The sequence below is a fragment of the Octopus bimaculoides genome, chromosome 2 (genome assembly GCF_001194135.2).
Source record: "Octopus bimaculoides isolate UCB-OBI-ISO-001 chromosome 2, ASM119413v2, whole genome shotgun sequence".
NCBI lineage: Eukaryota > Metazoa > Mollusca > Cephalopoda > Octopoda > Octopodidae > Octopus > Octopus bimaculoides.
In genome coordinates, this window is record NC_068982.1 from 128,622,479 (window position 1) to 128,636,764 (window position 14,286).

The 14,286-nt window shown below is 33.5% G+C and overlaps 1 protein-coding gene across 1 annotated transcript in view; it reads right to left on the bottom strand.

The window, feature by feature from the left end:
* The window catches only part of LOC106877301 (titin), a gene marked incomplete at its 3' end in the record, with an annotated part of 606,785 nt that overhangs the window by 181,085 nt on the left and 411,414 nt on the right, over positions 1-14,286 (bottom strand). The gene's annotated exons all lie outside the window — the stretch shown is intronic.

Below are 14,286 nucleotides of genomic sequence, written 5' to 3' on the forward strand. Positions count from 1 at the left end.
TATATATATATATATATCATCATCATCATCATTAATGTCCATTTTCCATGTTGGCATGGGTTGGATGATTTGACTGATAACCCATAAGCTGGGGAGCTGCACCAGGTTCCAGTGTGATTTGGCATGGTTTCTACAGCTGGATGTCCTTTCTAACATGAACCACTCCAAGAGTGTAGTGGGTGGTTTTTATATGCCATCGGTATGGGTGCCATTTACGAAACACCAGCATTGGCCACACCACAACTACGATCTCACTTGGCTTGACACACACACAAATCTATATGTGTGTATCTGTTTGCATGGTTGTGTCATTAAGTAGTCTTCTTCACAACGTTTGGTTTTGGGTTCAATCCTATTATGCAGCACCTTTTATAAGTGTCTTCTAGCATAAGTGTCATGACTTTGGGCCAACCAATATCTTGTTAGTGAATTTGATAGATGAAAACTATAACAATCTTGCTGTGTGTGTGTGCGCGCGTGATAGAGGGAGTGAGCTAATGTACAGCACATTCATTTGATCATTATAAACAAATCATTTGTCAATGGGAGTGTCCCTTATATACAGGGTGTGGCAAATAAACTGTTTAAATTATGTAAAAACGAAAATAACACTGACATCTCATTTTAAACATATATTTACCAAAATTACATTAAAATATCTTGAAATACTAAAGAATAAATCTATTCAATAAAATTGCCATTGGCTTCAACCACAGCCTTCAGATGACTTTAGAATCTCCTGCAACTCTCATGGATGGTTTCCTTGTATAAGTTGATGAATGCTGCCATAATCCTTGGCTTCAATTCATCTTTGGTGTTGGTCTTTCACTCAATTGTGCCCCACACACAATAATCAAGGGGGTTGCAGTCTGGGGAGTTAGCTGGCCAGTTGTTATGGGTGATGTGGTTGTAGAAATTGCCTGACAGCCATAACTGGGTTATCCTGCTTGTGTAGCATGGTGAAGAGTCCTGTTGCCAGACATAGGGTCTTCCAGCAGCCACTCTCTTGACACAGGACAGCACTACTTCCTCCAGGCACTAGATGTAGACCTTTGTGTTGAGTCTGAGGCCATGTGGGAAAATGAGTGGATGTTTGATTTTTATTACTCTTGGTACATGTTCGTATTGGAGCTTCTGGTTTCTGGTGTCTCATATTGGAGGTTCTGGTGCAAAAGCTAAGCAATACATCATGTCGTTTCCAAATTTCTGGCAGAGTAAATTGCATCAGGGTGCTGTTTTTCTCACAGACGGTGCCCAACTGACCCTACTATACTGTATAGTGGACAAAATTAAAAACAAACAATGCAAATGCATGAAATTAAAAATATAAAATGATGACAATTTACCCATCGCACTCTGTATATATATTTATATGTGTGTGTGTATCTCTCTCTCTCTCTCTCTCTCTCTCTCTATATATATATATATATATATATATATATATATATATAACAAAATAAAGTTGTAAGGTACCGCAAGAGTGGAAATATATATGAAAGAAGGTTTGAAAATGCAATTTTAAAGATGTTTATTCACTTGACCGGTTTCACTTTTTAGAAGCTTTGTTGTGTTAAGTACTGATTATCACAAAAGTATCAAAATACAGATGTACAGTCTTTGATAATAATAAGAAAATGTTAAAAACAGTTTACAAGAAAGTATTTAAGAAAGTAATTAGAACGGGACTCCAAAAATTATTTTGAGTTCAATAAAAATCATGTTTGTTTGGTAGTATATATATACACAGAAGGAGATATATTTAAGAATTTACAAAAAAATTGTAGAGGAATAACTGACCTGTCTTTCTGACTCCCGTTCTGATTACTTTCTAAAATACTTTCTTGTAAACTGTTTTTAACATTTTCTTATTATTATCAAAGAATGTATATCTGTATTCTAATACTTTTGTGATAACCAGTACTTAACACAACAAAGCTGCTCATACAAAGCTTTACATTTTACTTTTAACAATCTTTTTCTAAAAAAATGAAACCGATGAAGTTAATAAGCATCTTTAAAATTTTGAAAAGATATAGTTTGCTATAGGTTGGAGCTAACTATAGGTTGCTATAGGTTGGAGCTAACTCCAACCATAGCAATACTCTATATTTCTCTCAACAGAGTTAATAGAATTACATGGTTAAAATTTTAAAGGAAAAGGTGTGTTACATAAAAATCAAATGTTTGATTGGACCATTATCTTCGGGCATATGATATTAAACGCAATGAATAATAAAAAGTATATTACGACGTTATATACAATGTAAAGTTTTGGAAGAATCCATAATATGGAGAAAGACTAAATTAGAATCCTATAATCAAATTATTTTTGAAAAATTTAAACGTTGAAAGATATTTGTGTCTACAGGTAATTATAACATCAGAATTTTATTGAGTAAACTATTTTTGTTGTCTCGGATTATGTGGATTGCCTCCTTCATGCATAAATCTCAATTCTTCGTGTGTGTATTATATGGTGTGGCTTCCCTTATTATAGACCAATTCATACTAAATTCTCTGTTGTTCATTTTTAATCTATGTGCATTCTATGAGTATCTTTTACTTTCTCCCCTCCGGGTTTTTCCCCTTTATTCAACAGTCATTCTAATAGCTCTTTTGTTTGTCTTAATAACAGTCATTTACATAGTAATTTCCCTTTGTTTAACAGTCATTTTCATAGCATTTTTGTTTGTCTTAATAACTGATAAGATGCCGGAGCAGATTTCCGCCCTGACATCCAAAACTCAGAGTTTTATTATGGCAACTGAATAACTGTCACATGTTATATATTTCGGAAGAGGTAGACTCAGGAAGACCTGGAATGAGGTGGTGAAGCATGACCTTCGAACATTAGGCCTCACCGAGGTAATGACTAGTAACCGAGACCTTTGTAAATATGCAGTGTATGAGAAGACCCGGCAAGTCAAGTGAAACCATAGTCCGTGGCCTCTGCCAGGAGTGTAGCCAGCTCACTTATTCGGATCTTTACTTTATTGGACACTAAACTCTGCTTGTGAAGGCCTGTTGAGGCAAGTGAAATCGAAATCGAACCAAATTCGATGACGGGCACCCATGTCAACCTCTTGTTCTTTGGACACTAAACTCTGCTTGCAAAGACCTGTTGGGGCAAGTGAAATCGAAATCGTAATTGAACCATATTCGATGACTGGAATCTGTGCCAGTGGAGCACTAACAACACTGTCCGAGCGTGACCATTGCCAGAGCAGCTGGCTGGCTTCCGTACTAGTGGCACGTAAATAGCACCATTTGGGTGTGATCGTTACCAGCGTTGCCTTACTGGCACTTGTGCCGGTGGTACGTTAGAAAATCATTCGAGCGAGGTCGTTGCCAGTGCCGCTGGACAGGCTCCTGGGCAGGTGGCACATTAAAAACACCATTTTAAGCGTGGCCATTGCCAGTACTGCATGACTGGCCCTCATGCCGGTGGAATGTAAAAGCACCCACTACACTCTCGGAGTGGTTGGCATTAGGAAGGGCATCCAACCGTAGAAACTCTACCAGATCAGATTGGAGCCTGGTGCAGCCATCCGGTTCACCAGTCCTCACTCAAATCGTCCAACCCATACTAGCATGGAAAGCGGACATTAAACAATAATGATGATGATGATGATATACACATGTGTGTGTGTATGTGTGTTATATATATATATATGAAAAAAGAAAAAGAATGACTTCATTGTACCAAGGATCTCACACATTTTCCAATATATATATAACATATGCGTATTTGTATGTACATATGTTAACACTCAGAAATAGAGCTGTATTGTTTAATGTTTCACAGATGTAAAGTGCATGTCTGATAGATTGGACACTTAATAAAAGCATTGATTTTATAAGGCTGACTGACATTGGATCATGAGTTTAAAGACCTCCTTATCTGCCAGTTCTTGATCAATTAGTTACATCTAATATCTTTGAGATGAGTGTCACCTGTTGCATGGGATGCAATTGTGTTACTGAGTAAAGAAGTAGTTTCCCCTGGCACCAGTAACAATTATATATATTTATATATTTACATATGTTTATATATTTGTTTTACAATATTCTTGATGTGAAATAGTGTGTTGGAACAAATATTGTTATACTTGGAGATGGTCATATTTTGCCTATTAAACACACACACACTATATATTCATTGTTCACTTCAGCTCTTACACACACGCACACACACAGTTGTTAACCTATGCATAGATAAGGATACATACCACAGAAAAACAAAATGTAATAAGCAGAACAAGAGGTGATACATGGGATAGAGAGTCATTGAAGAGGTCACAGAACATGTGATGAAAGAACTTTGACAAAGAAACTAAAATGATAATAATAATAATAACAATAAAGCTGAAGTGAAGACCAAATATATGTGTTTAAGGCAAAATATGAACATCTCCAACTAAAGCAATATATTTATGTATATACATATATGTGTGTACATACATTGATATGTACTTGCATTCAGGCAACTTTGTGCAAGGGAATATTAGATTAATAATAAACTTGCTTAATAAAGGATTTGTACATACATGCACACGTGCATGTGTGTGTGTGTAGGCATAGCTGCATGGTTAAAAGTTCACTTCCCAACCATTTGGTTTCTGCTTCAGTTACATCAAATTATGTGGTATCTTGGTTGAGTGCTTTTATTATAGTCCCGGGTCAACCAAAGTTTTATGAGTTTTCTCCAGAAAAATATCTCTCAGTTTGTCATGTTTGCTCATATTTTCCTTTCAGAGAATCACTATTTTCAGAATAGATTTCAGTATTTTTGTGTTGTGTCACTCAGTTTTCCTTTTCCATAATTTCTTATGACTCATTATAAGTTCTTCAAAGCATTTGAAAGAATATATTTTATGATGCTCTTAAAGCTAAATCTTCTTGTACATCTACCATGTGCTAAATTTTTTTGTCATGCTCTTTAAACTCACCCATCCATACCAGCGTTTAAAGAGCTGTTGGTAGTTGAGATGGCACAGCCATTTTGGTACATGATGATTTATATATAAGACTTTTTGCATCAAATGTGTGTGGCATTAAGACAATTTGGCTCTGAGAAAATTTTGTTTATATTCTATGTAACAATTAACTTCTACTCATTACCACGGAATTACTTAACTATAAGACTTTGTTTAGCTTTTTATTTAAGCTTTGTTTAAGAATATATTGGTTGATGAAGTATTGACGAAATGCAGAAATGAAAAATTAATCGATCATGGATTTTTCTACAAGCAAAGGCCAATACTGATTTTTAAATTTTGCCACTGAGAGCATAAGGAAAAAAAAAAATATGCAAAGCTACATATTTTAGGTACTGTCAAGTTCCTAGTGAGTATTATTCATAATTATCAAATTAAGACCAGAGTAGAGCTAGAGATTTAATATACTTTCCTTTTAATCATTAAGTTACCATTGAATATATGTGACTGACAAAGCTCAATGAGGCAGAAATGCACATTTAGTATTCCCACTACTGCTACTGGATGATTTTCATCTGCTACTGATATATTTTTGAGTTATTTAACACAGTACATCCATAAGTGATATTGTCTTCAGAAAAGTACTCCCACTAATTTATTGTTTTGTAAATGTATTTGCATTAATTATGATATACAGATGGCTCTTTTCATTTTGTATTTATTTCATGTAAAAGGAGATTACTCTATTTTAGTTATTTAATTTTTAGTTTATCTTACTCTTTTCTGTGTGTGTATTTCTTTATATGTATTTACGAAAGGGATATGTTTGTGCCAATTGGCTTAATTTTCAATACATTTTAATACTTCTGTGTGTGTGTATGTGTGTGGATGTCTGACTTCAGCACCAAGTCATTCATTGGCAAAAAGGCCATTACCAAAATAGGTTCATAATGCCAATATGTCTAAGTAGACAGGGCCCAATCTATTCCACTATACCAGCACAATCTCTTCTCTTGACGACTGCAGTCAATTGCTCTCATAACACATTTTCCTCTTAGCTCATTTTTGGTATATCATTCATGCAAGAAATGATGTGAGCATGCTCTGCTAGATGGGAAATATCATTATATTTCCCATCTAGCAGAGCATGCTCACATCATTTCTTTCCAGCCTCAAATATTCTCCACTTTCATTACCTAAGTTTTGTTGCCATGCAGCATTTTACTTTATATTCAATCAACATACAATCCACCCTTCACTCAGGGATAATCTTTTTGTTACCAACAAAGGTAATAGCTCCCTTCCTTTTTCCACCTGGTTCTTACTTGGGTTAAGATGCTCTTGGAATATTCACTGCCACAGCTAATTAAATCACCTAGATAATGAAAGTTATTGAGTACTACTCATTATAAGTTCTTCAAAGCATTTGAAAGAATATATTTTATGATGCTCTTAAAGTTAACTCTTCTTGTACATCTACCATGTACTAAATTTCTTTGTCAGCTTGCCTCTGATCTCCCAGCATTTCTTGTATACCTTTACTTCACTTTGGGTACTAACTCCCTGTCTTTTTACCTGCAAACTAAAACATTTACCTTTAACAAATACACTTTCAGGCACCTTAATTCCAGGTTTTGGCTTCCTTCTTTGGAATTAATCTACGAAAACTAAGTCAGTTGACTATAGGATTTTTTTTATTGACTTCCAGTCATAAACACCTCAGTTGTATCCTGGAGGACCATAATAATCAGATCTGAATAGCATACATTCACATGTACTGTATTCTGCCAATCTTCACCTTCAAGGCTTAGCAATGAGTTCATGTGTGTGTGATCATTTTGTCTCTGCTTTCCATGGTGGCATCATCTGGATGCATCATCACAGTTTGAACACTTTTATTATTGTGAGCCACCACTCTCATATTTTGATGCTCATACATAACATTGGCCTGGCTTCTATGGATGAATTACCATTCTAATGTAAGTCACTGTACACACTGTACAGTTCTTATAGTACCAGCGCTAAAGATGTTGATAAGTTCTCTACAAGACAGAACTAATGAACCTTTGAACCCTATGCTGTCTCCATTCATTTGCCATCTGCTTTACAGTGTATACTGGATGTGTTTTTGTAGCACTAGTTCTAGGGTGGTTGTCAAGTCTTTGGTGAGACAGAAATAAATAATATAACTTTTGTTGATAGCAGACAGAATTTTAAAATATTTTCTTTTTTTTTGAGGTTGAATTTTCTTGCTATTATTTTTTCTCTTATTAGACCTAGATATTTCTTTCCTTGGCAGATAAGTTCATTCATTTGGCAAGAATCCTTGAGTCACCTAAATCTACATTTTTTTAACCTAATTTTACTACATTTTACAATTTTAAGAATATTTGTCACAGTTTAGACTCAATTATTTGTTTATTTAAATATTCTTGTAATATCTCAACACCCTCAATGTCATTCATAATCTTCACATACTTTCAATTAACAATGAATATCATATTGAATGATAACAAATAAAGTTGGATTTAATACATGATCCTATGGGTTTAAGACTCTCAACTTCTGTTGAAGATGAGTATAATCTGTTAACAGAACTCTTTTCGTCCTCCAATGAAATATAACTAACTTGCTTATAAACATTCTTCTGTAAGTCTGAAACCTTAGGCTTTTATGACAATCTCTAGCAGAAGACTCAATCAAATGTGTTGGTATACTCAGTATCTGTTATGTCCATTGAATGTTCTATATTAAGGATTTCCCCTTACAGCTTTATAGAGGTAAGGAAATTTGCCATGCAATCTGTCATAGAAAAGTTACCCGTTGTTCTGTAAACAAGTTATTACCAAACCAAATAACTAATATTTGTATTTCTAGTGCTAGACCTCAATATTCTACACAAAACATATCTGACAAATAAATGCTCACTGAAGATTTAAATTCTGTACAATATTTCATGAATTTATTCATTGTACAGACATAGCAAATTCTGTAAACAATTTATTGTCTTTATGAAAGCAAGAAGGTGATTTTCTGCAATAAGTATGTGTATTACAAGTCTAGGTCCAGTGATTTATCTGTGTGTAATATCTTCAGCTCATTAGAGACTTTTTTTTTTATTGTTGCAAAGTTGTCCTTTAAAATGTGGCATAAAAACCTCAGATCCTCCTTTTAATGATATTGCTGAAGGTACTTCTTTAGGTGCAGGCATAGCTGTATGGTTAAGAAGTTTAGTTCTCAATTACATGGCTTTTATGTTCAGTCCCACTGTATTGCACTTTAGTCAAGCAACCTTCTATTATAGCCTCTAGTGTACATGGTAGATGAAAACAGAAGGAATCTCATCATATATATGTATGTGTGTACGTGCATAGATGTGAGTATGTATTTATGTCTCCTTGTCTTGATATTGCACAATACCTGTAAGCAAGTGTCATTGTCACATAGGTAGTGTTCTTCATTTTTATTCTTTGATAAAAACATGTCTGACAATGTAGAAATATTACTTTGCTTGAAAACATGTATGGGTTGGTGACAGGAATAGTCATAGAAAATGTACCCCAACAAATTTTGATCCATGAAAATATGGAAAAGTGAACATTAAAACAATGATAATGATGATGAAGTACTTCATTTTCTGCAGAATCTACTTTGGGTCCTTCAGTTATGTCAAGTACTGATCAAAATACTTCCACTTGTCTTCAGTTTAGATTCAACAAACAGTCAGAAGACTTAAGCAGCCCTTTTGCATATAAGATTAAATATGTCTCGAACCTTTATCTCAGTTATCTAGAGAGTATTGTAAACTGGATTTTAACTTCATCTTATAATTGGGGATTATTGAAAAGACTTGATTTTTTAAAGATACCTCAAGGATCCTATTATTACCAAAATATTTCCTTAATGTTTCAGATTTGGTGATGTCCCAGTTCATAAATATGGTTCTGGATATGATAGGAAAGCACGTAGATGGAACAGTTTTTGACTGCTTTACAATTACTATCAATGCTGTGTAGTTAAGAAGTTTGCTTCCCAACCACATTATTTTGGGTTCAGTCCCACTGTGCAGCACCTTGAACAAGTGTCTTTTTCTACAATTCCATATAATTGAATGATAACAACTAAAATTGTGTTTAATGCACAATCCCATGGGCTTCTGTTGAAGATGAGTATCAACTTTTAACAGAATCCTTTTGTCCTCCAAGGAAGAAGTTACCAGCACACTTATAAATGCTCTTCTGGAATTCTGTAGCAACTGAAAGAAACCTGTTGTAATGTGTGTTTGTGTTTGTGTCTCCTTGTCTTGACATTGCACAGCAGTAGTAAATGAGCAATGCAATCATACAGACAGTATATTTGTTTGTAATCTTGTGTGAAAGCATGTCCAGTCACCAGGAAATATTACATGGAAACAAGTAAGGGTTAGTGATGGACAGGAAGAGCATTTGACTATAGAAAATTTGCTCAATGGATTCTGTCTCACCTATGCAAGCATAGAAAAGTGAATGTTTAAATGATGATGATGAAATTTTCAACTTGTTAAATATCAATCCAGTTCTAACAGTATAGACAGCTTCGAAATATTTTAATTAGTTTACAGAACCATTTTCATTTGGAATATTTTGATGACATTAAATGACTGAGATTACAAACCATATTCGTCTTCAATGGTTACAATAAAATTTCAAGAGCCAGTGGCTCTCCCATCTAGGAGTAGGTAGCTTCAATAGCATCTTGATAAAGATGTTTATGCTTTGACAAAGCTAAAGCTAAGAATGGTTCCTTTATGTCTGGTACTCAATCCAGGTCAGCTCATATAGCATTCAAGCAAGGGTTGCCCACAAGGTATTGGTACAAAAGCTAAGATCACTGACCAATATATAGCTGACGAACAGTCATGGAGTAGACTGCTCGTGAAGGCAAGGTTCAAGCTTTGATAGTTCTGTGGAATAGGGTTATTTCTCTTTCTCATTAAGCTAGACATTGTTCTGGATGATGTAATTTTAAGAAGTACTCTTTCACATTTTTTGCATGGTACCACACCATATATTTTTTGACTACACTATGCAATAATTTCGTATCAGGTATTCTATTCATGGCCAACCAGCTAATTGGTCAAGTATTTGTCAGGTATCACATCTCTACTCTTTTATTTCTCCTTGGAAATTGACCAGCCTGCTACCTGAAACTTTTCATCTAAAGTGTCACTTACCAATCTCCTACTGCCTAACAACAGCTATTTCCCTGCCACAACCAGTTGAAGTTTCATGTTCTCTTGTTGTTGCCCACAGAGACATTCATTCTCATCTCAATTGACTTCCTAATAATTTATTTTCCAGATTGTAGCTCAGAAGTGTTAATGCACAGTTATGGTGTTGATTGCAATATTTGCACCACATATATGCTTGAAGTTGTTGTTTTTATCACTAATTCAAATACCAACACCTCACTAAGAATTTAGAAAATTATGTGCAGTGTGGAATCCTTGGTGGAATCCTAGATGTGTCAGCTAATAAAATTATATTCCTTCAGCTAACTGCAATATGGTTGGTTGCTTGTAACAGATAGCAGCGCATTTATGTTTTCAGTCACATACAGTTATATTATCTTTAATTTATTGCCATCACTTTATGAATCTTTCTCTTCATTATCCAGTGTATTGTCACACCTTTTGTTTGTAGGTTCCATCTGCCGAAGAAAGGGGATTTTACCAGCAAACCAGAATAGTATATTAGGAAAGTTTTAAAGGTCCAAAACTTTATTTTTGATAAATCTCTACATCATCATTTCATTTCCCTTTAACCAATTATGTTGTGTCTATTGAAATTTAATTTGTTTCAAAACAGATTCAGCTTTTGTGTTGAATTTCTACACAAATCCAAAGCTGCATATCTGTAAGATTTATCTTTTCATTGAACTAATTTGCCTTCACTTTTACCTGCCCCTGGTTATATATCCCGTTGTCGCTCAAATACACTTCTTTTCATTGACAGTTACTACTTAGAACTATCAATATTTTTAACCTTAAATGCTAAATAGCAAGTGTAAATCATCCTTGATCTTGATGATCCATCTGGAAGTTTATTGACTTTAATTGTGATCCTTGGATGCTTAAATTAATGTGCATTATTTTTAGTGTCAAGTATTGCAACACTATTCATTGGAGACAAGGTGGATTCATAAAACTTTTTGCTTGGAACATATTGCTGCATCATTCTCTTGACTGGTAAATTGCTGGTAAATGTTAGTATTCAGTTTCAGTATAATCTGATGATTCCATTGTGTACACTCAAAGATTGTATCAGTACTAACTTGCAAATACATCAATCTCTCTCTGTCTATTTACCTCACTTTCCACCAATCTGTTTATTTATGTTTATTGCTAACTTATTCATACACACATAAGTATAGATCAATCTGTTCTATCACTTTCTATAGTATTTAAAGAACAATTTTGTTGCTACATCAAGAGTCTCTCTACACTGAGGTGGTGCACATACAACCTCTCTTATTTCTAGGTAATGACTTACCTAGCAATGAAGCTGCTAAACCATGGAATAAATCTTAGTTTGTTTTTCTTTATAGCAGTAGAAAGTTTTGCTCATTGCTAAGTTTTCTAAAAACTTTACAATTTATTAATTTTTACTTTTTACTAATAATACGAAATTATCAATAACTCAAACTGTTTAATTTTCTGATAGTAGTCTAATTATTATTTAAGGAAATTAGAGAGAATGGAATACATATTTTGACTCACATTCTCTCCTTATTGTTTCTTTTTGTGTGTCCACAAATATATAAACTGTTTATCAGGTTGTTTCCTTATAATATCTTGTGTAACCTTGAGTCATATATTAATGTATTTTAAGTCTTTGCTCCAATAACATTAATTATCAGATAACTACTTTCATATAATCTTTCAGCAGAAGAAAATCATTCATGGATATCTGTTATCAGATAATGTTTACCGTTCAGTTTCCATGGCTGTGTAATTAAGAAGCCCGCGTTGCAACCAAATGATTTTAAGTTCAATCATACTGCATAGCACCTTGGGCAGGTGTCTTCTACAAAAAACTCTGAGCCAATCAATGCCTTATGAATGAATATAGTAGACATAAATGTGTGGAAGCCATTCTGTCTGTCTGATTCTCTCTCTCTCTCTCTCTCTCTCTATCTATCTATCTTTGTGTTTGTCCCCATTCACCCCCACTACATGATAACCAATGCTGGTTTCTTTATGTCCCTATAATTTAGTGGCTCAGCAAAAGGACTGATAGAATAAGTACCAGACTTGAAAAGAAGCACTGAGATCGATTAGGTTGACTAAACCCTTCAAAGCAGTGCCCAATCATGGCCACAGTCCATTAGGTGAAACAAGTAAAAGATAAAAGATAATTAAATGTCATTTCCAAAACTGCTCCTTGATTACCCCAGTTTTTATGTGTTTTATATAATTCTTTGGAGACTAATTCATTTTTTATGAACAACAGAAACTTCATAACTGTCAAACTAGTCAGGTCATTTTAAACATTATTAAATATATATACATGCACTTGTATATACACATTCATATATGTGTGGATACATATATGTATATATTAATGAGTGTATGTGGGTGTATGAGTATACATATGAGTATATTGTCTCACAATTGCAATCAACTGACCTTATTGGAGTTATCTCCCTTGCTTCTCGTGTTTAGATTTTTAAACTTTCCTAGAGGGATTTGTTTGTCTTTTCATTGGAATTGCACAGACTCTCTGTTGATTGAAGATTTTTCAACTCACTGTATTACATACGTGAGACATTACTGTATTTGCATTCAGCATACAGAGAACTCCAATCAGGTATTTGTCCTCAGCCATATTGTTAATTTTATTGATTATTTAGAATATGCTCTAGTTGGTCTGTACAGTCAGACACAAAACACTTAACTATTATGTTGTTGTAAATAGTTCATTCATTTATGTAATACAGACATTCAGTTTTCATCCTTTTGCTATCATGTTCCTGTTAAAATACACTGGCTTTGTTTCAATTTGGTCTTAAAAATAATGAAGAATTTATAATTGAATTTGTGTCTGGAGCATAAATAAACATGAAATTTTGAGGGCAGATTTTAATTTAGATCATTTTAAATGGGAAGTTTATATCATAGAACCAAGGGAATCTTGGACAGTTTGGTATCAGAAGGGTTAAATCAACAATTTTATGGTTGCAATAGTAACCAAAATGTTGCCACCCAATAGTTCAAGCAATGTTTATATCCCACAGCTCTAGAAAATCTGTTAACTTATATCACAGAAAGGAAAACAAGATGTATGAGGCATCAGAATTAGCAAAAGATTTAAAAAGAAAAAAAAACGCTTGAAGCAAAAAATCTAATAATTGTTTTCAGGTCAAGGTATAGCTTTGTCTATAAATAACCAAACATTTGAATTATTCACTTGATCACATTTATAATAAAGATGATTATATTGCAGGATAAAATCTTTTCTCAATAAAAGTAAGTTACCAGCAGTCAGATGTATGAAATAAAATGAAATGAAATGACATGAAAAGAAATGAAACTGGTAGTTTTCTACTGCAATTTGAAAATTTCTGAAAAGATAAGCTATAGTTAGATTTCTCTGACAATGAAGTGATGGAATTTCTAAGAATAAATTAAAATATATAGTTAATTTATTATACTTGTTAATTTATTATATGAAAGCATTTTTTTTAATTATCAAGACATGTTAATTACATGACAAGTTTCTAATTATATGTAGCTTTAATAAGGTGCAACTAATACTAAGCTGATAGTTTTTTTAAATCTAGAGATGACACTAAGTAAAAGGAAATAAATGTTGAGAAGAAGACAGTAAATGTTGAGAAGAAGACAGTAAATGTGATCAATTAGTGAGAAAATGTGACGCGCTGTTGAGACTCAGCTAAGCGCAGTGAAGAAAGAGAACAAATATTTATATGGGGGAAATTATATTTTTATTTACATAACCAGATTACAGGCAACTAAAAGATTGTAGGTAAGTAGAAAGGGAGAACACATGACAAATCTCAAAAAAAAAAAAAAAGTAGGGAACCATAATCTTTTGTAATATGGAAAGAAACAATAAATAAATAAATAAATAATAAAAAAATAAAACTTTTTGAAGAAACTGAGGCACTGCAAATAGAGAATTTTTTAAAAATATTTTTTTCTATATGTTTGACCAGATTTACTTTTTGTTTTTTGTTTTTTTAATAAAATCTAGATAATTACAATTTAAATAATTTCTTTCATTACAACCAGTTAATTTCATAAAAGATCACTGAAGCATTTTCAATGAATATAACTAACTGAAAGTAT